This window comes from Procambarus clarkii, chromosome 55 (assembly GCF_040958095.1).
Source record: "Procambarus clarkii isolate CNS0578487 chromosome 55, FALCON_Pclarkii_2.0, whole genome shotgun sequence".
Taxonomy (NCBI): Eukaryota; Metazoa; Arthropoda; class Malacostraca; order Decapoda; family Cambaridae; genus Procambarus; species Procambarus clarkii.
Window position 1 is genome coordinate 10,705,654 of NC_091204.1, and position 24,805 is coordinate 10,730,458.

Consider the following 24,805-nt stretch of genomic DNA (forward strand, 5'->3'; position numbering starts at 1 on the left):
GGGGAACTGTATGGAGGGATGGATGGTGGGGGGGGGGAACTGGAGGGATGGATGGTGGGGGGGAACTGTATGGAGGGATGGATGGTGGGGGGGAACTGGATGGAGGGATGGATGGTGGGGGGGAGCTGTATGGAGGGATGGATGGTGGGGGGGAAACTGGATGGTGGGGGGGAACTGTATGGAGGGATGGATGGTGGGGGGGGGAACTATAGAGGGATGGATGGTGGGGGGGAACTGTATGGAGGGATGGATGGTGGGGGGGGGGAACTGGAGGGATGGATGGTGGGGGGAACTGTATGGAGGGATGGATGGTGGGGGGGGGGGAACTGGAGGGATGGATGGTGGGGGGGAACTGTATGGGGGGATGGATGGTGGGGGGGAACTGTATGGAGGGATGGATGGTGGGGGGAACTGTATGGAGGGATGGATGGTGGGGGGGGGGAACTGTATGGAGGGATGGATGGTGGGGGGGGGAACTGTATGGAGGGATGGATGGTGGGGGGAACTGTATGGAGGGATGGATGGTGGGGGGAACTGTATGGAGGGATGGATGGTGGAGGGGAACTGTATGGAGGGATGGATGGTGGGGGGGGGGGGAACTGTTTGGAGGGATGGATGGTGGGGGGGGGGAACTGTATGGAGGGATGGATGGTGGGGGGAACTGTATGGAGGGATGGATGGTAGGGGGAACTGTATGGAGGGATGGATGGTGGGGGGAACTGTATGGAGGGATGGATGGTGGGGGGAACTGTTTGGAGGGAGGGATGGTGGGGGGGAACTGTATGGAGGGATGGATGGTGGGGGGAACTGTATGGAGGGATGGATGGTGGGGGGGAACTGTATGGAGGGATGGATGGTGGGGGGGAACTGTATGGAGGGATGGATTGTGGGGGGGAACTGTATGGGAGGGAGGGATGGTGGGGGGGAACTGTATGGAGGGAGGGATGGTGGGGGGGAACTGTATGGAGGGATGGATGGTGGGGGGGGGGAACTGGATGGTGGGGGGGAACTGGATGGAGGGATGGATGGTGGGGGGGAACTGTATGGAGGGATGGATGGTGGGGGGGGGAACTGGATGGTGGGGGGGAACTGGATGGAGGGATGGATGGTGGGGGGAACTGTATGGAGGGATGGTGGGGGGGGGAACTGTATGGAGGGATGGTGGGGGGGGAACTGTATGGAGGGATGGATGGTGGGGGGGGGAACTGGATGGTGGGGGGGAACTGTATGGAGGGATGGATGGTGGGGGGGAACTGTATGGAGGGATGGTGGGGGGGGGAACTGTATGGAGGGATGGTGGGGGGGGAACTGTATGGAGGGATGGATGGTGGGGGGGGAACTGTATGGAGGGATGGATGGTGGGGGGAACTGTATGGAGGGATGGATGGTGGGGGGGGAACTGTATGGAGGGATGGATGGTGGGGGGGGAACTGTATGGAGGGATGGATGGTGGGGGGGGAACTGTATGGAGGGATGGATGGTGGGGAGAACTGTATGGAGGGATGGATGGTGGGGGGGGAACTGTATGGAGGGATGGATGGTGGGGGGGGAACTGTATGGAGGGATGGATGGTGGGGGGAACTGTATGGAGGGATGGATGGTGGGGGGGGAACTGTATGGAGGGATGGATGGTGGGGGGAACTGTATGGAGGGATGGATGGTGGGGGGAACTGTATGGAGGGATGGATGGTGGGGGGGGAACTGTATGGAGGGATGGATGGTGGGGGGGGAACTGTATGGAGGGATGGATGGTGGGGGGAACTGTATGGAGGGATGGATGGTGGGGGGGGGAACTGTATGGAGGGATGGATGGTGGGGGGAACTGTATGGAGGGATGGATGGTGGGGGGAACTGTATGGAGGGAGGGATGGTGGGGGGAACTGTATGGAGGGATGGATGGTGGGGGGGGAACTGTATGGAGGGAGGGATGGTGGGGGGGAACTGTATGGAGGGATGGATGGTGGGGGGGGAACTGTATGGAGGGAGGGGAGAGGGGGGGGAACTGTATGGATGGAGGGATGGTGGGGGGAACTGTATGGAGGGATGGATGGTGGGGGGAACTGTATGGAGGGATGGATGGTGGGGGGGGAACTGTATGGAGGGAGGGATGGTGGGGGGAACTGTATGGAGGGATGGATGGTGGGGGGGGGAACTGTATGGAGGGAGGGAGAGGGGGGGGGAACTGTATGGAGGGATGGATGGTGGGGGGGGGAACTGTATGGAGGGAGGGATGGTGGGGGGAAACTGTATGGAGGGCTGGATGGTGGGGGGGGGAACTGTATGGAGGGAGGGAGAGGGGGGGTAACTGTATGGAGGGATGGATGGTGGGGGGGGAACTGTATGGAGGGAGGGGATGGTGGGGGGAACTGTATGGAGGGATGGATGGTGGGGGGGGGGGAACTGTATGGAGGGAGGAGAGGGGGGGGAAACTGTATGGAGGATGGATGGTGGGGGGGGAAACTGTATGAGGGAGGGATGGTGGGGGGAACTGTATGGAGGGATGGATGGGTGGGGGGGGGGGGAACTGTATGGAGGGAGGGAGAGGGGGGGGGAAACTGTATGGAGGGATGGATGGTGGGGGGGGAACTGTATGGAGGGAATGGAGTGGTGGGGGGGAACTGTATGGAGGGATGGATGGTGGGTGGGAACTGTATGGAGGAGGGATGGTGGGGGGAACTGTATGGAGGGAGGATGGTGGGGGGGGGGGGAACTGTATGGAGGAGGGATGGTGGGGGGGAAACTGTATGGAGGGATGGATGGTGGGGGGAACTGTATGGAGGGATGGATGGATGGTGGGGGGAACTGTATGGAGGGATGGATGGTGGGGGGGAACTGTATGGAGGGATGGATGGTGGGGGGAACTGTATGGAGGGATGGATGGTGGGGGGGGAACTGTATGGAGGGATGGATGGTGGGGGGACTAAGTGGATGGCAGGTGAGTGGGACGAGGAGGCTGGGGGACAGGAAAGAAAATCTTTCAGAAACACCAGCCCAAGAATCATGTAAGGAAAGAACACATGGAGGACGAGTGGGTGGGCAGGTGAGAGTGAGTGGATGGATGAGTAGCAGGGCGGGTGGCAATATAGGTGGATAGGCAGGCAGCAGTGGTCGGGCAGGTGTCAATGTGTGCAGGCGGGCAGTCCTGATATGGTTGGCAGAGATGGCAGAGTGGGTGGATGTGTCGGCAGAAGAACGAGCGGGTGGCAGATTGTAAGCTATGGTGGTGGGTGACTGATGGTAGACTAAGGTGGTGGGTGGCTGATGGTAGACTAAGGTGGTGGGTGGCTGATGGTAGACTAAGGAGGTGGGTGGCTGATGGTAGACTAAGGAGGTGGGTGGCTGATGGTAGACTAAGGTGGTGGGTGGCTGATGGTAGACTAAGGTGGTGGGTGGCTGATGGTAGACTAAGGTGGTGGGTGGCTGATGGTAGACTAAGGTGGTGGGTGGCTGATGGTAGACTAAGGTGGTGGGTGGCTGATGGTAGACTAAGGTGGTGGGTGGCTAATGGTAGACTAAGGTGGTGGGTGGCTGATGGTAGACTAAGGTGGTGGGTGGCTGATGGTAGACTAAGGTGGTGGGTGGCTGATGGTAAACTAAGGTGGTGGGTGGCTGATGGTAAACTAAGGTGGTGGGTGGCTGATGGTAGACTAAGGTGGAGGGTGGCTGATGGTAGACTAAGGTGGAGGGTGGCTGATGGTAGACTAAGGTGGTGGGTGGCTGATGGTAGACTATTGTGGTGGGTGGCTGATGGTAGACTAAGGTGGTGGGTGGCTGATGGTAGACTATAGGTGGTGGGTGGCTGATGGTAGACTAAGGTGGTGGGTGGCTGATGGTAGACTAAGGTGGTGGGTGGCTGATGGTAGACTAAGGTGGTGGGTGGCTGATGGTAGACTAAGGTGGTGGGTGGCTGATGGTAGACTAAGGTGGTGGGTGGCTGATGGTAGACTAAGGTGGTGGGTGGCTGATGGTAGACTAAGGTGGTGGGTGGCTGATGGTAGACTAAGGTGGTGGGTGGCTGATGGTAGACTAAGTGTGGTGGGTGGCTGATGGTAGACTAAGGTGGTGGGTGGCTGATGGTAGACTAAGGTGGTGGGTGGCTGATGGTAGACTGAGGTGGTGGGTGGCTGATGGTAGACTAGAGGTGGTGGGTGGCTGATGGTAGACTAGGTGGTGGGTGGCTGATGGTAGACTAGGTGGTGGGTGGCTGATGGTAGACTAAGGTGGTGGGTGGCTGATGGTAGACTGAAGGTGGTGGGTGGCTGATGGTAGACTAAGGTGGTGGGTGGCTGATGGTAGACTAAGGTGGTGGGTGGCTGATGGTAGACTAAGGTGGTGGGTGGCTGATGGTAGACTAAGGTGGTGGGTGGCTGATGGTAGACTGAGGTGGTGGGTGGCTGATGGTAGACTGAGGTGGTGGGTGGCTGATGGTAGACTGAGGTGGTGGGTGGCTGATGGTAGACTGAGGTGGTGGGTGGCTGATGGTAGACTGAGGTGGTGGGTGGCTGATGGTAGACTGAGGTGGTGGGTGGCTGATGGTAGACTAAGGTGGTGGGTGGCTGATGGTAGACTAAGGTGGTGGGTGGCTGATGGTAGACTAAGGTGGTGGGTGGCTGATGGTAGACTAAGGTGGTGGGTGGCTGATGGTAGACTAAGGTGGTGGGTGGCTGATGGTAGACTAAGGTGGTGGGTGGCTGATGGTAGACTAAGGTGGTGGGTGGCTGATGGTAGACTAAGGTGGTGGGTGGCTGATGGTAGACTAAGGTGGTGGGTGGCTGATGGTAGACTAAGGTGGTGGGTGGCTGATGGTAGACTAAGGTGGTGGGTGGCTGATGGTAGACTAAGGTGGTGGGTGGCTGATGGTAGACTAAGGTGGTGGGTGGCTGATGGTAGACTAAGGTGGTGGGTGGCTGATGGTAGACTAAGGTGGTGGGTGGCTGATGGTAGACTAAGGTGGTGGGTGGCTGATGGTAGACTAAGGTGGTGGGTGGCTGATGGTAGACTAAGGTGGTGGGTGGCTGATGGTAGACTAAGGTGGTGGGTGGCTGATGGTAGACTAAGGTGGTGGGTGGCTGATGGTAGACTAAGGTGGTGGGTGGCTGATGGTAGACTAAGGTGGTGGGTGGCTGATGGTAGACTAAGGTGGTGGGTGGCTGATAGTAGACTAAGGTGGTGGGTGGCTGATGGTAGACTAAGGTGGTGGGTGGCTGATGGTAGACTATGGTGGTGGGTGGCTGATGGTAGACTAAGGTGGTGGGTGGCTGATAGTAGACAAAGGTGGTGGGTGGCTGATGGTAGGACTAAGGTGGTGGGTGGCTGATGGTAGACTAAGGTGGTGGGTGGCTGATGGTAGACTAAGGTGGTGGGTGGCTGATGGTAGACTAAGGTGGTGGGTGGCTGATGGTAGACTAAGGTGGTGGGTGGCTAATGGTAGACTAAGGTGGTGGGTGGCTGATGGTAGACTAAGGTGGTGGTGGCTGATGGTAGACTAATGGTGGTGGGTGGCTGATGGTAGACTAAGGTGGTGGGTGGCTGATGGTAGACAAAGGTGGTGGGTGGCTGATAGTAGACAAAGGTGGTGGGTGGCTGATGGTAGACTAAGGTGGTGGGTGGCTGATGGTAGACTAAGGTGGTGGGTGGCTGATGGTAGACCTAAGGTGGTGGGTGGCTGATGGTAGACTAAGGTGGTGGGTGGCTAATGGTAGACTAAGGTGGTGGGTGGCTGATGGTAGACTAAGGTGGTGGGTGGCTGATGGTAGACTGAGGTGGTGGGTGGCTGATGGTAGACTATGGAGGTGGGTGGCTGATGGTAGACTAAGGTGGTGGGTGGCTGATGGTAGACTAAGGTGGTGGGTGGCTGATGGTAGACTAAGGTGATGGGTGGCTGATGGTATACTATGGAGGTGGGTGACTGATGGTAGACTAAGGTGGTGGGTGGCTGATGGTAGACTAAGGTGATGGGTGGCTGATGGTATACTATGGAGGTGGGTGACTGATGGTAGACTAAGGTGGTGGGTGGGTGATGGTAGACTAAGGTGGTGGGTGGCTGATGGTAGACTAAGGTGGTGGGTGGCTGATGGTAGACTAAGGTGGTGGGTGGCTGATGGTAGACTAAGGTGGTGGGTGGCTGATGGTAGACTATGGTGGTGGATGGCTGATGGTAGACTAAGGTTGTGGGTGGCTGATGGTAGACTAAGGTGGTGGGTGGCTGATGGTAGACTAAGGTGGTGGGTGGCTGATGGTAGACTAAGGTGGTGGGTGGCTGATGGTAGACTAAGGTGGTGGGTGGCTGATGGTAGACTAAGGTGGTGGGTGGCTGATGGTAGACTAAGGTGGTGGGTGGCTGATGGTAGACTAAGGTGGTGGGTGGCTGATGGTATACTATGAAGGTGGGTGACTGATGGTAGACCAAAGTGGTGGGTGGCTGATGGTAGACTAAGGTGGTGGGTGGCTGATGGTAGACTATGGTGGTGGATGGCTGATGGTAGACTAAGGTGGTGGGTGGCTGATGGTAGACTAAGGTGGTGGGTGGCTGATGGTAGACTATGGTGGTGGGTGGCTGATGGTAGACTAAGGTGGTGGGTGGCTGATAGTAGACAAAGGTGGTGGGTGGCTGATGGTAGACTAAGGTGGTGGGTGGCTGATGGTAGACTAAGGTGGTGGGTGGCTGATGGTAGACTAAGGTGGTGGGTGGCTGATGGTAGACTAAGGTGGTGGGTGGCTGATGGTAGACTAAGGTGGTGGGTGGCTAATGGTAGACTAAGGTGGTGGGTGGCTGATGGTAGACTAAGGTGGTGGTGGCTGATGGTAGACTATGGTGGTGGGTGGCTGATGGTAGACTAAGGTGGTGGGTGGCTGATGGTAGACAAAGGTGGTGGGTGGCTGATAGTAGACAAAGGTGGTGGGTGGCTGATGGTAGACTAAGGTGGTGGGTGGCTGATGGTAGACTAAGGTGGTGGGTGGCTGATGGTAGACTAAGGTGGTGGGTGGCTGATGGTAGACTAAGGTGGTGGGTGGCTAATGGTAGACTAAGGTGGTGGGTGGCTGATGGTAGACTAAGGTGGTGGGTGGCTGATGGTAGACTGAGGTGGTGGGTGGCTGATGGTAGACTATGGAGGTGGGTGGCTGATGGTAGACTAAGGTGGTGGGTGGCTGATGGTAGACTAAGGTGGTGGGTGGCAGGGTGGGCAGAGAGAGTAGGTAAGTACAGTGGAACCTTGAATAACGAATTTAATCTGTTCCGGCTCTGTGATCATCATGTGAAACGGACGTCATACAAAACGAATGTCCCCATTGACAATAATGGAAATCAAATTAATCCGTTCTACCACCGAAAAACATCATTATGATATTTGATGTTTTAAATAATGGAGCAGCCTACCTTACATACACTGAACTAACCTTTAGGACATTTTTCTTTCTTCAAATTTGTTCAATATTTTTTTTTATTTGTCTTATAGCAAAAGGTTCGTTTGGTGTTCGGCAGGTAGGCTGCTCCATGTTTCTTAAATAAAAAAAATAAAAAAAATAAAAACAGGTTGAAACAATTTGGAAAACGGACAAATGCCATAAAGGTTCATTCAGTGTTTGTCAGGAAGGCTGCCCCATTATAGCAATCTTTCTTTGTTTCAAATGTGTTCCATTTGTTTTGCATTTTTCATTTACGTCTCAATAATGGAGCAGCCTACTCAATAAACACTGAATGCATCTTTATGGCATTTGTTCTGTTTTTCAAAATTTTTCATTTTTTTTTATTTTTTGTTTTTTTTTTTATTTAAGAAACATGGAGCAGTTTACCTGCCGAACAGCGCACGAACCTTTTTGACATTTGTTCTATTTTTTTTTTCAATTTTTCTACAAAAAAGTCAATGCTTTGCAACATCTCAGCATCTTTACCCCTTTATATCCCAGCATCATTAGCATCTTTAAACAAAAACAGCATAATTTATTTGCATCGTCGGAGGCATCCGAGAATGTGCAAGAAGCAGCGCGACCCAATCATGTGGTGTCATCGTTATTCAAACGAGCGGTCGCCATACAAGACGAATTGTCGGCGATCGGGCCAGTCGTTACCCAAAATGTTCTCCATTTCTGGTGATCGTTATTCGAGGTACCTCTGTACAATGAATTTTTTTTTATTCCACATGCTCAGGGAACACAAATGAACACTTTTATAAGACAATTTTTTTTTTTAATTTTGCTGCTGTCCCTGGCAGTGTTAAAGGCCTTAGCCCCATAGCTGCTGCCTCCCAAGGGTTAATGACCTTCCAAATGCCTCTAAACACCTCAACCCAATTTTATTTGCTGATGACACAACCTTCATTTCCTCCAATCCTGACCATCTTACTCTGAATGATACAGTGAATACTGAACTAAATAAAGTTCATCTTTGGTTAACTGCTAACAAACTCACCCTTAACCCTTCTGCTGTTCAGGGCTTAACCCTTAAACTGCAAAACAAACACATTACTAGCTGGGGTGTGTAACTATCGCAGAATTGCACACCAAACCTATTAAAGTGTTGGAGTACCATGCAAGATTTAACCCTTAAACTACGCAACACTGCATATGAAGTTTTGAATAACTGACGCACAAGTGCGCATCACTGCATATGAAGTTTTAGAGTACTACACAAAATTTAAACTGCCCACAGACACACGGGGTTCACAGCACCTTCTTCAAGGCTCTTATAAACAGAAGCCATTTAAAAAAAAATCATGGGCAACATTCCTGGATGTGAGGGCCTCAGTACTGAGTGAGCCACCAAGGCTGGCACACACAGCATGAGCTCACAGCATTGCTGTTCAGCTTGTGATTACAGCTTCGCCTAAAAAATGTAAAAACATATATGTAACCGGTATTATTTAGCAATGATTGTATTACAGAAGACCCCTGACTGGTAAAAATGACCAGGATTCTGATAATAGCAGGATTGTTGTGACAATTTGTGCTGTGCTGTGGGAGTAATATTGAGGGTGGGGGGGGGGGCTGTAGCATCGTCTGCCGAATCTATGTGGCCACCTGTTGCTGTCTGTACTTACTATTCCGGCTTAGTGATTCGCTATGGTGAACAAAACGTACAGATACTTATATATAACATCTATATATAGTGAATAGAAGCAAAAACAGTATGGTGGGAGGAAGATGTTGGCGAGTGAGGTGTTGAGGGAGGGAGTTGCAGCCAGTGGCGGGCTGGTTGGTGTGACTCCTTGCTGCTTTTTGACTCAGCATACCAACTTTAGTGGTTCGTTATGGTGAACACAAATGTAGATACTTACATATAATGTGTATATATAGTGTAATAACAGCAAAAGAAGTGTTAGGAGAAGGCATTTTGGTGAGGATGGGGCCTAATCTGTATGACATGTCATGCTGTGTAAGGGTGGCCACTATGCTCTTTGGGCACAATATTTGCTTAGTTGAACAGTTATGGTGAACAAAACATGTAGATACTTATATAAAGTGAATAAAAGCAAAAATCAGTATGGTGGGAGGAGGATGTTGGGCAGTGAGGTGGTGTTGAGGGAGTAAGTGGTGGTGAGTGGTTGGCTGGCTGCTGTGTGTTGGCCACTACTCGTTGATTTTTTACTCTGTATAACATCTTAGTGGTTCGTTATGGTGAACAAAACATGCAGATACTTATATGTAACTTGTGTAGTGTAATATCTGCAAAACTATTTGTTTATTTTTTATGAACATAAATGAATCACTAATATGCACACCATAATTTTCAGTGTAGCGATGATTCACACATTTTATTATAGAGCACCACTTGGTTTTCCGATTGGGGTTGGAGTCACACTACACGAACCAAGTTCAGGTAGGAAGCAGTCCGCCAAGCCTCACACCGACCGGGGTGGGAGTTACCCTACACGAACCAAGTTCAGGTAAGAAGCAGTCCGCCAAGCCTCACACCGACCGGGGTGGGAGTTACCCTACACGAACCAAGTTCGGGTGAGGAAGCAGCCAGACAAGCGTCGCACCGGCCTGTGGTGGTGGGTGGGAGATGGTTTAGTTTGCCCACTGACCGTTTTTGGTGCCACCTCTATGGTGCCTGCTACCATGTGACGTCACAGATTCTCAGCCTATTGTTCCCATTGATTTGTCACAAGGCTGGAGTGTTCATTCCGTGACTTTGTTGGATATATCTGCACAATCAAGGAACTTCCGTGCACCATGTCGGCTCCAAATGCACGCATTGTGTCAGTGAAAGCATCAACAAGTGGGATACATAAAAGAAAGAGGTCAGTGATGACATTTGAGAAGAAAGTTAAAATAATTAAGAAGGTGGGGAACGGTGTCCCGAGAAGTGTCGTGTGCGTTGGATATAGCATTAGCAAAAGTACTGTTTTTTATCTTCTTCCGGCTAAACCTATAATTTTTTACTTTCTCTAAAAGTGAAAGTTGTAAGGCAATACGAAATAGAAAGGTAGTAAGTAAAGCAAAGGTGGAGAGTGTTGATAATGCAGTGTGGGAGTGGTACAGAGGTGTGAGGTGACAAAGAAGCCAGTGGCAGATGATGTCACAAACAAATGTCAATTAAAGAGTCTTTTGCAATGGCTTCCAAGAAAGCTCGCATTGCATCACCTGCACCTGACTCATCACATGTTGACCCAGTCAACCCAACACCACCAACATCCACCACTACCTCTTCCATGTAAATAACTATGCTACATCAACATAAGCAGATCAGGACTTCACTTATTGGTGAGTACAAACAAAATATGGTCGCAATTATGCTATGAACCTGCCGATTTTCCCCCCTAGAATTTATTTTAAAAATCAATAAAAAAATTTTTTTTTACATTTCTAATTTATTTTTTCCCTCCATTTCTCGTTTACGAACTTACATAATAACCAACGGGTCTCGTCCCCAAGGGGTTCGGAAACCAAGTGGTGCTCTGTATATATAAATATATCACACTACACACTATTGAATAATATTACTGCAAAAAATTTTGAAAAAATCAGACATTGAAGTAATTAGGTAATAATATCTTTGTGGCAACTCCCGCTTGACAACTCAGGCAGAGCAGACCTCCTCTGGTGCCAGCTATGTCAATGCCTCTTTTTTTTGGCCAGACTTCCCCGCGCTATTTTGGCCAAAATATGCCCCTTGTGATTTTATTTTTTTTCCCATGATCAGGGAACACAAATAAACACATTTGTAGGACAAAGTATTTTTTTTTTTTGTGCCTGTGGGTGTTGAAGGCCAAATAGTCTAGAGCAGCTTAGAGGTTAAAAGTCTAGTGACTACACGAACCCCGTGTAGCCACGAGACTTTTAACCTCTAACCTGCTCTGGGCTATTTGGCCTTTAAAACCCACAGGCGCAAAAAAAAAAAAAAAAAAAAACATTTACAAAAGTGTTTATTTGTGTTCTCCAATCATGGGAAAAATAATAAAAAATCGTAAGTGGCATATTTTAGCCGAAATAGCGTGGGGAAGTCTGGCAAAAAAGAGGCGCTGACATAGCTGGCACCAGAGGAGGTCTTCTCTGCCCGAGCTGTCAAGCGGGAGTTGCCACATAGATATTATTACCTAATTACTTCAATGTCATCAGCTTGCTTGATACCTGCTTGATGGGGTTCTAGGAGTTCTTCTACTCCCCAAGCCCGGCGACTTGTCAGAGTTTGGTCCACAAGGCTGTTGCTTGGAGCAGCCCGCAGGCCCACATACCCACCACAGCCCAGTTGGTCCGGCATGTTTTTTAGAAAACAGTCCAGTTTTCTCTTGAAGATGTCTACGGTTGTTCCGGCAATATTTCTTATAGTCGCTGGGAGAACGTTGAACAACCGTGGACCTCTGATGTTTATAGTGTTCTCTGATTGTGCCTATGGCACATCTGCTTTTCACTGGTTCTATTCTGCATTTTCTTCCATATTGTTCACTCCAGTATGTTGTTATTTTACTGTGTAGATTTGTGACCTGGCCCTCCAGTATTTTCCATGTGTATGTTATTTGGTATCTCTCTCGTCTCCTTTCTAGTCATTCGGAGAACTTTGAGACGATCCCAATAATTTAGGTGCTTTATCATGTCTATGTGTGCCGTATATGTTCTCTGTATTCCCCCTATTTCTCTGTATTCTCAGCTTCCTCAGGACTCTTGTAAACAGATGCCATTTATAAAAAAAATATAGTGGGCAACATTCCCGGGTGTAAGAGCCTCAGTACCGAGTCACCATGGCTGGTACATGTTGCTGGTGCACACAACACGAACTAACAGCACTGCTGGTGCACACAACACGAGCTAACAGCACTGCTGGTGCACGCAGCACGAGCTAACAGCACTGCTCGTGCACGCAGCACGAGCTAACAGCACTGCTCGTGCACGCAGCACGAGCTAACAGCACTGCTGGTCCACGCAGCACGAGCTAACAGCACTGCTGTGCAGCGTGTGACTACAGCATCGCCTAAAAATGAGGGCAGTAATCAGAGGCAATGTATCGGACTGGAGAAATGTCACAAGTGGAGTACCACAGGGTTCAGTTCTTGCACCGGTGATGTTTATTGTCTACATTTATTTATTTATATATATACAAGAAGGTACATTGGGTTTGTGAGAATACATTGGATAGTACAGTATTTACATTCTTGTAAAGCCACTAGTACGCGCAGCGTTTCGGGCAGGTCCTTAATCTAGCAGATAATTTTAAGTAGGTAATTTCTATCAGAATTGATAAATGATAAAGATACATTGCAAGAGAAAAATGAGATGAGAGAGATAAGTAAGTATATTAAAGCACATTGTTATATTAAAGCTCTGACTGATTACATTGACAGCTTGATTAGTAATTTAAACAAGGTTAATAGACACCATACAGCAGATTGACAGCACATATAAGACAGCAATGATCACAATGGTAAAGATGTTCAGATTGGGTACATAAAGATTGGGAGACTGGGTAGCAATAGATACAGACAAACAAGATTTATAAACACCATACAGCAGATTGGCAGCACATATAAGAAGACAGCAATGATCACAATGGTAAAGATGTTCAAATTGGGAACATAAAGGTTGGGAGATTGGGTAGCAATAGATACAGTGCAATTTTAAGGCAAAAAGTGAAAAACTATAAAGATGAAATTAGGTACTTTTTAGTATTGATTTTGAATGATGTAAAAGTTGGACAGCTTTTCAATTCAGTAGGGAGTGAGTTCCATAAACTGGGTCCCTTTATTTGCATAGAGTGTTTACACAGATTAAGTTTAACTCTGGGGATATCAAAGAGATATTTATTTCTGGTGTGGTGATAATGGGTCCTATTACATCTGTCCAAGAAGAGTTTCAGACAAGGATTTGCATTTAAGAACAGGGTTTTGTAAATGTAGTTGACACAAGAGAATTTATGGAGTGAGATTATGTTAAGCATGTTTAGGGAGTTAAACAAGGGGGCTGTGTGTTGTCTGAAAGCAGAATTTGATATTATTTTGATAGCAGATTTTTGCTGGGTGATGATGGACTTGAGGTGGTTTGCAGTGGTTGAACCCCATGCACAGATACCATAGTTGAGATAGGGATAGATTAGTGCATAATATAGAGAGAGGAGAGCAGAGTTAGGTACATAATATCTGATTTTGGAGAGTATACCAACTGTTTTAGAGACTTTCTTAGTTATGTGTTGTATGTGGGTGCTGAAGTTGAGTCTTTTGTCTAGGAATAGGCCAAGAAACTTTCCATCATTTTTATTGCTAATGTTTACATTGTCTATCTGAAGCTGAATTGCATTTGTAGATTTGCTTCCAAATAGGATGCAGTAGGTCTTTTCTATGTTAAGTGTTAGTTTGTTGGTTGACATCAATAAGTGGACTTTTTTTAGTTCATTATTAACAACATCATTTAGTGTATGTGGGTTGGGGTTGGAGTAGATGAGGGTAGTATCATCAGCAAACAAAATAGGTTTCAGAATGTTAGAGACATTAGGCAGATCATTGATGTATATAAGAAATAGAAGAGGTCCCAAGATGCTGCCCTGTGGCACTCCAACGGTTATTGGTAGAATGGGAGAGGTTATATTATTGATGCCTACACATTGGTGTCTATCACTAAGATAGGATTGGATATAGTCCAGTGCATGGCCTCGGATTCCATAATGATGGAGTTTATATAAGAGGTAATCGTGATTAACAGTATCAAAGGCCTTTCTCAGGTCAATGAAGAGTCCAGTCGGAAACTCATTTTTGTCAAGGGCTGAGTAAATTATATCAAGGAGACTAATAATTGCATCGTTGGTACTCTTTTGAGAGCGGAAGCCAAACTGACAGGGGCTAAGAATGTCGAATTTTACGAGATAGGAGTAGAGCTGTTTGTAGATAATTTTTTCAAATATTTTTGATAGTATGGGTAGGTTGGATATTGGTCTATAGTTGTTTATGTCTGCTGGATTACCTCCTTTATGAACTGGCGTTACTCTTGCTTTTTTAAGGATATCAGGGAAGGTATGACACTCAAGGGATTTGTTGAACAGCAGAGCTATAGGTGGTGCAAGGGCATGGGAGGCGCTCTTGTATACAATGGATGGGATTTCACTGATGTTCCCAGCTTTGGTTTTTAGTGAGTGTATGATGGACACAACATCTGTCGGGCTGACTGGTGAAAGGAGAAGAGAGTTTGGATAGCTGCCTGAGAGATATGTGTTGATATATGTCCGAGTCTGTGGAATTTTACTTGCAAGGTTGGCACCAATCGATGAAAAGAAGCTATTAAATTCATTCGCCATTTCTAAATCAGATGACGGTGTAAGGCCATCCTTAGAGAGTGCTCTCTGGTTGTGGGAGTGTTGTTTAGTTCCTAGGATATTAGAGATGGTATTCCATGTGCTTTTCATGTTGCCTTTTGTTTCTTTGAATCTAGTCTCATAATATGAAAGTTTCGCTTTCCTTATGATACTGGTAAGCACTGATGAGTACCTTTTAACTACTTCCTTTGAAACTAGGCCACTCCTAAATTTCTTTTCATATTCATGTTTTTTGTTGATTGATATAATTATGCCACTTGTGAGCCACGGGTTATTTTTTCTTTTATCAGTTACTTGTTTGTTAAGGAGGGGACAGTGAGTGTTGTAGAGGCTTAGAGTTTTGGAGAGAAAGAGGTTAGTTGATGAGTTGAAATAAATGATAAATGATCTACCAGTTGGTATACAGAATTATATGAACATGTTTGCTGATGATGCTATGATAATAGGAAGGATAAGAAACTTAGATGATTGTCATGCCCTTCAAGATGACCTGGACAAAAGTATATGGAGCACCACTTGGCAAATGGAATTTAATGTTAATAAATGCCATGTTATGGAATGTGGAATAGGAGAACATAGACCCCACACATCCTATATATTATGTGAGAAATCTTTAAAGAATTCTGATAAAGAAAGAGATCTAGGGGTGGTTCTAGATAGAAAACTATCACCTGAGGACCACATAAAGAATATTGTGCGAGGAGCCTATGCCACACTTTCTAACTTCAGAATTGCTTTTAAATACATGGATGGCGATATACTAAAGAAATTGTTCACGACTTTTGTTAGGCCAAAGTTAGAATATGCAGCGGTGGTGTGGTGCCCATATCTTAAGAAGCACATCAACAAACTGGAAAAGGTGCAAAGACATGCTACTAAGTGGCTCCCAGAACTGAAAGGCAAGAGCTATGAGGAGAGGTTAGAGGCATTAAGTATGCCAAAACTAGAAGACAGAAGAAAAAGAGGTGATATGATCACTACATACAAAATAGTAACAGGAATTGATAAAATCGATTGGGAAGATTTCCTGAGACCTGAAACTTTAAGAACAAGAGGTCATAGATTTAAACTAGCTAAACACAGATGCCGAAGAAATATAAGAAAATTCACTTTTGCAAACAGAGTGGTAGACGGTTGGAACAAGTTAGGTGAAGTGGTGGTGGAGGCCAAGACCGTCAGTAGTTTCAAAGCGTTATATGACAAAGAGTGCTGGGAAGACGGGACACCACGAGCGTAGCTCTCATCCTGTAACTACACTTAGGTAACTACACTTAGGTAATTACGGATTAGACCCGTCCACTTGCACAGGGGTTGTTGTGCCAATAACATGAATAATTTCTCAAATAGCTGATTTCTATCATATTACAGTATATTTTTTATTTTATTTAGTTCAGCTTAATTAGGATAATAAAAAACTATTAGAACACCAGTTTTAAAAATGATTTATTTATCTGAAACTTTCAAAGTCATGGGTCGCTGAACTATGACGACACAGATTAAAGTGAGTGAAACCTCACTGTAAAGGGAGGTTTACAGTACAGTATTCCCTTATCTGTCCACCCTCACTCATCTTGTTTCATCACAGAAAATGTATATAAGAAGATTTCAACACATTAGCTAGCTATTTACGCTTTAGCCTTTAAATTAATCTACAAAGATACGTGCCATAAATCAATGAACGAAAATCATGGAAATACAGTCGTTCACTTGTGTGGATCACTCTGGCTGGTGTTTGGTTCATATGGTTCACTTCTGTGATCCAACTTGTCATATGAAGGAATTATTGATTGTAACCTGTGACAAAACGGGAAAGTTTTCCACCAATCTGTGAACTTTGTCCCAACATCGTAACCAAGTGGAGCACTTGTGGACCACTTGTGTGGTTCACTTGTGTGCTCCACTTGTGTGCTCCAACTTGCCATATGAAGGAAATATTAATTGTAACCCGTGATAGAATGGGAAAGTTTTCCACCAGTCTGTGAACTGTGTCCCAACATTGTAAGCAAATCTGCACATTCCCTTCTTCGGTGAGCCAGAGTACGCCGAACCGGGTGAGTAAATCAGGCCTGAAAAGTGTGCGACCTAGCCGGAGATGCTGCGAATTGGGGTTCGTTGAATCACGGTTGTACCGTATACACACGTTATATCTAAGTATCTTCGAATTTTGTTCACCATAACAAACAACTAATTTGGTATGGTGAGTCAAAAAGCAACGAGAAGTGGTCACAACACCAGCCAGCCCGCCACTCGCCCCCACTTCCTCCCCACAACAACACCTCACTTGCCAACATCCTCCTCCCACCATGATGTTTTTGCTTTTATTCACTACAGTATATATGAACCTTAACCCAAAACCCGTTTCGTAACTCGAAAAATTTGTAAAGAGGGGCATTTGTAAGCCGAGGTCAACTGTACAGTGGAACCTCGGGTTATGAGCGTCCCTGTTTACGAGTTTTTCGGGTTATGAGCCCGATTTGTTTGGAAAATTTGTATCGAGACATGAGCATTGCATCGGGTTACGAGTTTGTTGATACGCGTACGGGCCGACCTAGCACGTGGTGGCACGGTGATCGCGCCTCAGTTTACCAGTGCCTCATGCCCAGTGACTATCCCACCTGAATTCTTCACAAGGATTTACAGTTTTTTTGTCAGATTTTTGGCCATTTGAGCATAAAAGATGTTATTATATACAGTATCTTGCCATGGGTCCCAAGACAGCCAGTGGTAAGGTTCAACCTAAGAAAATAGTTGTAAGTGGCAGTAGAGGATGTTCCTTCCTCATTAAGAAAATGTGTGAAGTATGTGAAGAACTGCAAAGTTTTGTTGAAAAAACTCACCCAGATAAAGCTGTAGCAGGCCGTTGCATTGACCTTTTAAATGACAATGTGATGTCTTGCTACAGACAAGTGTTAAAATGTAGGGAAAAACAAGTGTCTTTAGACAGATTCTTAGTAAAACAAGCAAGCAGTGAGCCTCTTGACAACATCTTCCACCACTGACACCACTTGCCTCCCTTGACGACAGCTTCCACCAATGATACCACTTGCCTCCCTTGACAACAACTTTCACCACTGACACCACTTGCCTCCCTTGACAACAGCTTCCACCACTGACACCACTTGCCTACCTTGAAAACACCTTCCACCACTGACACCCCTTGCCTCCCTTGACAACAGCTTCCACGACTGACACCACTTGCCTACCTTGAAAACACCTTCCACCACTGACACCCCTTGCCTCCCTTGACAACAGCTTCCACGACTGACACCACTTGCCTACCTTGAAAACACCTTCCACGACTGACACCACTTGCCTCCCTTGACAACAGCTTCCACGACTGACACCACTTGCCTCCCTTGACGACAGCTTCCACCAATGATACCACTTGTCTCCCTTGACAACAGCTTCCACCACTGACACCACTTGCCTTCCTTGACAACAGCTTCCACCACTGACACCACCTGCCTCCCTTGACAACAGCTTCCACCACTGACACCACTTGCCTTCCTTGACAACAGCTTCCACCACTGACACCACTTGCCTACCCTGACAACAGCTTCCACCACTAACAACACTTCCCTCCCCTGATAACAGCTTCCACCAGACACCACTTGCTTCCCTTGACAACAGCTTCCACCACTGACACCACTTGCCTCCCTTGACAACTTCCACCACTGACACCACTTGCCTCCCTTGACAACAACTTCCACCACTGACACCACTTGCCTCCCTTGACAACATACACCACTTGCCTACCTTGACAACATACACCACTTGCCTACCTTGACAACAGCTTCCACCACTGACACCACTTGCCTCCCTTCACAGCTTCCACCACTGACACCACTTGCCTCCCTTCACAGCTTCCACCACTGACACCACTTGCCTCCCTTCACAGCTTCCACCACTTACACCACTTGCCTCTCTTCACAACAGCTTCCACCACTTGCCTCCCTTCACAACTTTCAACACTGACACCACTTGCCTCCCTTGACAATGTAATGGGGGGGAAGGGGAAATAGCTCTCTCTTGTCCATTATTCCACCCCCCAGTTAACTAACGAGGCCAGGGGAAACAGCTCTCTTTAGTCCGTTATCCCGTCCCCAGTTAGCTAACTATTCTAGAGCACCCCCCAGAGTTCCTACGGCAACCTCTCTCGTTCAACACCTTGTAACCTAGGTATTTGACTACCTAGGTGCTGGGACTACAAGGCGCCGTAACTTGATCAGCTACCCAAAACCCTAGAGAACTCTAGAATACATTTCACTGCCACAAACGTATAAGAGAAACGAAAGGAAAGAGATGAATAATGAAGTAATTAGTGAGGATTTGGGGTGAGAGAGGTAGAGAGGTGGGAGGAGTGAGGAGGGTCGTCAGTTGAAAGGGAGAGTTCGGAGAGGGGTGGAGGGGGAGGAGTAGATAGGTAGAAGTAGAAAAGTAGATAGTAGAAGAGTAGATAGTAGAAGAGTAGATAGTAGAAGAAGAAATGCTGCCACCATCCATTCATTTGTCCGTACCTACAAGACAAGGAATGGAACTTGTCTGTATCACAATATCCTCAAAGATGTTATCAAGAGGTCATTATTAGTGTGTTCCATCTGTATCATGTACCCATTAAAATCATGAAACCAGTAACTGCAGAGGCTTTCTCACCTATACTCAAAAACTCTAGGGAACAAAGTTAAAGACAATTTAAATAATAAATTCAATTATATTTCACATGATAAGTATCATAATTTAAGCAATTCAACTTAATGTTCAAGATTAATATGCAAAGTGAGTCATCATCCAAGAATTCGAGAACCCTACAACTTGACTGCCCCTGATCCTCACACAACCCTTGTAAACACGATCACGTCACCTAAATGTTCACTCACCGAGGACTGAGTCTAAGTTGAATAGAGAGGGGGAGGGAGTCTGCAGTTGTCAGGCAGCGTCAACCCCCCGTCCGGCGACAGCCTATCTCGACGGCTGGCCTCAGCTCTGCTCTGCTGGCTGGTCTCCTACTGCTTCTCTCTCTATGCTCTACAGCTCCCTCATTATATATTGGGAAACCTAGTAGCTAACTCCACCCACAAGTAGATAGCCTCAGGCACTCTACCAAGCCACTCCTTAAATGTCGGCATGTTTGAAGGCTATCAGCCTACAATTATAAGATTAACAGAAGCAAGGTGAAATTCCCATGACTTGACCTCAGGTCAACTTGAGGTCATTAACGCTTAGAGGTGTGAGTTTCAGGCCGACAAACTGGCGCCTCTCAAATCCTTGTCTGTGACTCGTGAATTATATGTATATATTAAATACAACTAAACAAAACACCTTTACGGTGTTACAACAACAGCGTCCACCACTGACAACACATCCCCTCCCCTGATAACAGCTTCCGCCACTGACACCACTTCCCTTCCCTGATAACAACTTCCACCACTGACACACTTGCCTCCCGTGACAACAACTTCCACCACTGACACACTTGCCTCCTTTGGCAACAGCTTCCACCACTGACACCACATGCCTCAATTGATAACTTCTACCACTTGCCTCCCTTGACAACAACTTCCACCACTGACACCACTTGCCTCTCTTGACAACAGCTTCCACCAAAGCCTCCCTTGAACCAGGCTTCCACCAAAGCCTCCCTTGACAACAGCTTCCACCAAAGCCTCCCTTGAACCAGGCTTCCACCAAAGCCTCCCTTGACAACAGCTTCCACCAAAGCCTCCCTTGAACCAGGCTTCCACCAAAGCCTCCCTTGACAACAACTTCCACCACTGACACCACTTGCCTCTTTTGACAACAGCTTCCACCACTGACAACACTTGCCTCCCTTTACAACAGCTTCCACCAATGCCTCCCTTGACAACAGCTTCCACCAATGACACCACGTGCCTACCTTGACAACAGCTTCCACCACTGACACACTTGCCTCCCATCACAACTTCTACCACTGACACCACTTGCTTTCCTTGACAACAGCATCCTCCACTGACACCACTTGCCTCTCTTGACAACAACTGACACCACTTGCCTCTCTTGACAACAGCTTCCACTACTGACACCACTTGCCTCCCATCACAACTTCCACCACTGACATACTTGCCTCCTTTGACAACAGCATCCACCACTGACACCACTTGCTTCCCTTGACAACAGCTTCCACCACTGACACCACGTGCCTACCTTACAACAGCTTCCACCACTGACACACTTGCCTCCTTTGACAACAGCTTCCACCACTGACACCACCTGCCTACCTTGACAACAGCTTCCACCACTGACACCACTTGCCTACCTTGACAACAGCTTCCACCACTGACACCACCTGCCTACCTTGACAACAGCTTCCACCACTGACACCACGTGCCTACCTTGACAACAGCTTCCACCACTGACACCACTTGCCTCCCTTGACAACAACTTCCACCACTGACACCACTTGCCTCCCATGACAACAACTTCCACCACAGACACCACTTGCCTCCCTTGACAACAACTTCCACCACTGACACCACTTGCCTCCCTTGACAACAGCTTCCACCACTGAGACCACTTGCCTCCCCTGACAACAGCTTCCACCACTTGCCTCCCCTGACAACAGCTTCCACCACTTGCCTCCCCTGACAACAGCTTCCACCACTTGCCTCCCCTGACAACAGCTTCCACCACTTGCCTCCCCTGACAACAGCTTCCACCACTTGCCTCCCCTGACAACAGCTTCCACCACTTGCCTCCCCTGACAACAGCTTCCACCACTTGCCTCCCCTGACAACAGCTTCCACCACTTGCCTCCCCTGACAACAGCTTCCACCACTTGCCTCCCCTGACAACAGCTTTTACCACTTGCCTCCCCTGACAACAGCTTTACCACTTGCCTCCCCTGACAAGAAGCTTCCACCACTGACACCACTTGCCTCCCCTGACAACAGCTTTCACCACTTTCACCACTGATAGCACTACAGACGATTACCCCACATTTCTTCTAACCAACATTCACAAACCACCTCTAGATACAAGGAAGATAAGCTTTAGGCTGCACAATTAAACTTCTATAGGCAATTTTATAGCTGCTGCCGCTAATATCAACTGGGAGTCCGAATTAAGTACCACAGGGGACATCAACCTAGCAGTGCAATCATTTCTTCAAAAAACTCTCAGCCTCTATAACACCCACTGACCTATGCTAACGAAACAAGTCACAACTAAAAGGCTAAACAATCCTTGGCTTACGAAGGGGATATTTAAATCTATTAATAAAAAACATGAACTTGAGAAGAAGTATAGGTTAGGTATCGTCTCCAAAGAACTTTCAAAGAATTACTCATCATTACTATCTAAAATAATTAGAAGAGCCAAAATTAAATACTAAGAAGATAAATTTACTCAAACAAAGGGCAACATCAAGAAAACATGGAGCACAATTTCACAAATATTGGAATCATAAAAGATTTTAAATAACAAACCAATAATCCTGTCCAATAACGATGGTCTGCTTTCAGCCATTGATACTGCTATTGAATTCCATAGGTTCTTCTCATCCATTGGGTCATCCCTTGCTAATGATATTCCATCTTCCAATACTAATGTTCAGGACTATCTTACAGGTAACTATCCACAGTCTCTGTACCTAACGCCCGCTAATTCCACTGATGTAAATGAGGTAATCCTTTCCCTTAAGACCAAGTCTAGTGCCCTTGCGGAGATACCAACTCTAATCTACAAAAAAGCCTCCAGATCTTTAGCCCTTGCCATTGCATTGCTCTACAACAAGTCACTTGAACTCCAAACTTTTCCAAATATTCTAAAAAGAAGAGAGAGTAACCCCCGTCCATAAATGTGGTGATCTCACTGATGTCAACAACTTCAGACCGATATCAATTCTGCCAAACTTGTCAAAAATATTTGAAAAACTAATCTACAAGCAGCTTTACTCTTATCTAGCCAAACACTATATACTAAGCTCTTGTCAATATGGCTTCAGACCCAAAAAAAGCACTAACGATGCACTTATTAGTATGATTAACTTGATACATGCAGCTCTTGATAAAAATGAGTTCCCTGTTGGGATATTTGTGGACCTACGTAAGGCTTTTGACACTGTCAACCACCAAATCCTTCTTCTTAAATTACATCATTATGGAGTCAGAGGTCACTCCCTGCAATACCTTCAGTCCTACCTTACTGACAGGCTCCAGTATGTTTCTGTGAATAATTCCATTTCTCCGACACTACCTATAAACATCGGTGTTCTACAGGACAGCATACTTGGCCCTCTCCTCTTTCTCATCTACACTAATGACCTTCCAAATGCCTCTCAACACCTCAAACCAATCTTATTTGCTGATGACACAACTTTCATCTTCTCCAGTACTGACCCTCTTGCTCTAAATGTCACTGTGAATACTGAACTAAATAAAGTCCATCTTTGGCTAACTGCTAACAAACTCACCCTTAACATTAACAAGACTTTCTATATTTTGTTTGGTAATAAATCCTCAAATGAAATTAATCTAAGAATAAACAATATACAAATCAGTAGTAAAGTTGATGGTAAATTCCTTGGTGTCCTCATCGATAACAAGCTGAATTTCCAGGGACACATTCTAAATATAGCAAAAAAGTTTCTAAAACTGTTGGCGTTCTTTCTAAGATCAGATATTATGTTCCTCGCCCTGCCCTGGTGACTCTCTATTACTCTCTCATCTATCCTTATCTCAACTATGGTATTTGTGCTTGGGGTTCTACTACCCAAAATCATTTACATCCTCTAATTACCCAACACAAAGCTGCTATTAGAACAATATCTAACTCTGGCCCCAGACAGCACTCGGTACCCTTACTCAAATCTCTAAATATGTTAGATATTAAGTCACTGCACATCCTCTCTTGTGTACTATATATATTTAAAACTCTGAATTGTAATGTCAATCCTGACCTTTAACGCTTCCTAGAAGGTTGTAACAGAACACATGTGCACCACACCAGAAACAAATACCCATTTGATATTCCAAGAGTTAGACTTAATCAAACTAGGAATGCTCTACAAATCAAGGGACCCAGAACGTGGAATGACCTTCCCAATTATGTCAAAGACTGTACCTCTCTCAACCAGTTTAAGACAAAAACTAAGTACTACCTAATTAACTCCATGTAACCTACCTTACTTCTAAATGTCAACCCATGTCTTACTATTCAAAAAAAAAATGCTGTTTGTTGACCAACTTGTATATTGGCTATTTTCTACCATGTTTCCCCCTTTTTTTTTATCTTCTATTATTTTTTTTTTCATTCAACACAATTTATACTTTAAGCTCAATTAGTATTAAGTTTAAGTCCAAGTGTTTTTCCCCACCTCTCCTTGCCCGAAACGCTATGCGTACTAGTGGCTTTAGGTATTGTATGTACTACCTCTATCTTTAAATCTAACAATGTTTGTACTGTAATGCTGCAACTATGTATGTACTGTTCCTAAATAAATTATTATTATTATTATACTTACCTCCCCTGACAACAACTTCCACCACTGGCACCACTTGCCTCCCCTGACAACAACTTCCACCACTGACACCACTTGCCTCCCCTGACAACAACTTCCACCACTGGCACCACTTGCCTTCCCTGACAACAACTTCCACCACTGACACCACTTGCCTCCCCTGACAACTTCCACCACTGACACCACTTGCCTCCCCTGACAACAACTTCAACCACTGACACCACTTGCCTCCCCTGACAACTTCCACCACTGACACCACTTGCCTCCCCTGACAACTTCCACCACTGACACCACTTGCCTTCCCTGACAATAACTTCCACCACTGACACAACTTGCCTCCCCTGACAACAACTTCCACCACTGACACCACTTGCCTCCCCTGACAACAACTTCAACCACTGGCACCACTTGCCTCCCCTGACAACAACTTCCACCACTTGCCTGCCCTGACAACAACTTCCACCACTGACACCACTTGCCTCCCCTGACAACAACTTCAACCACTGGCACCACTTGCCTCCCCTGACAACAACTTCCACCACTTGCCTGCCCTGACAACAACTTCCACCACTGAC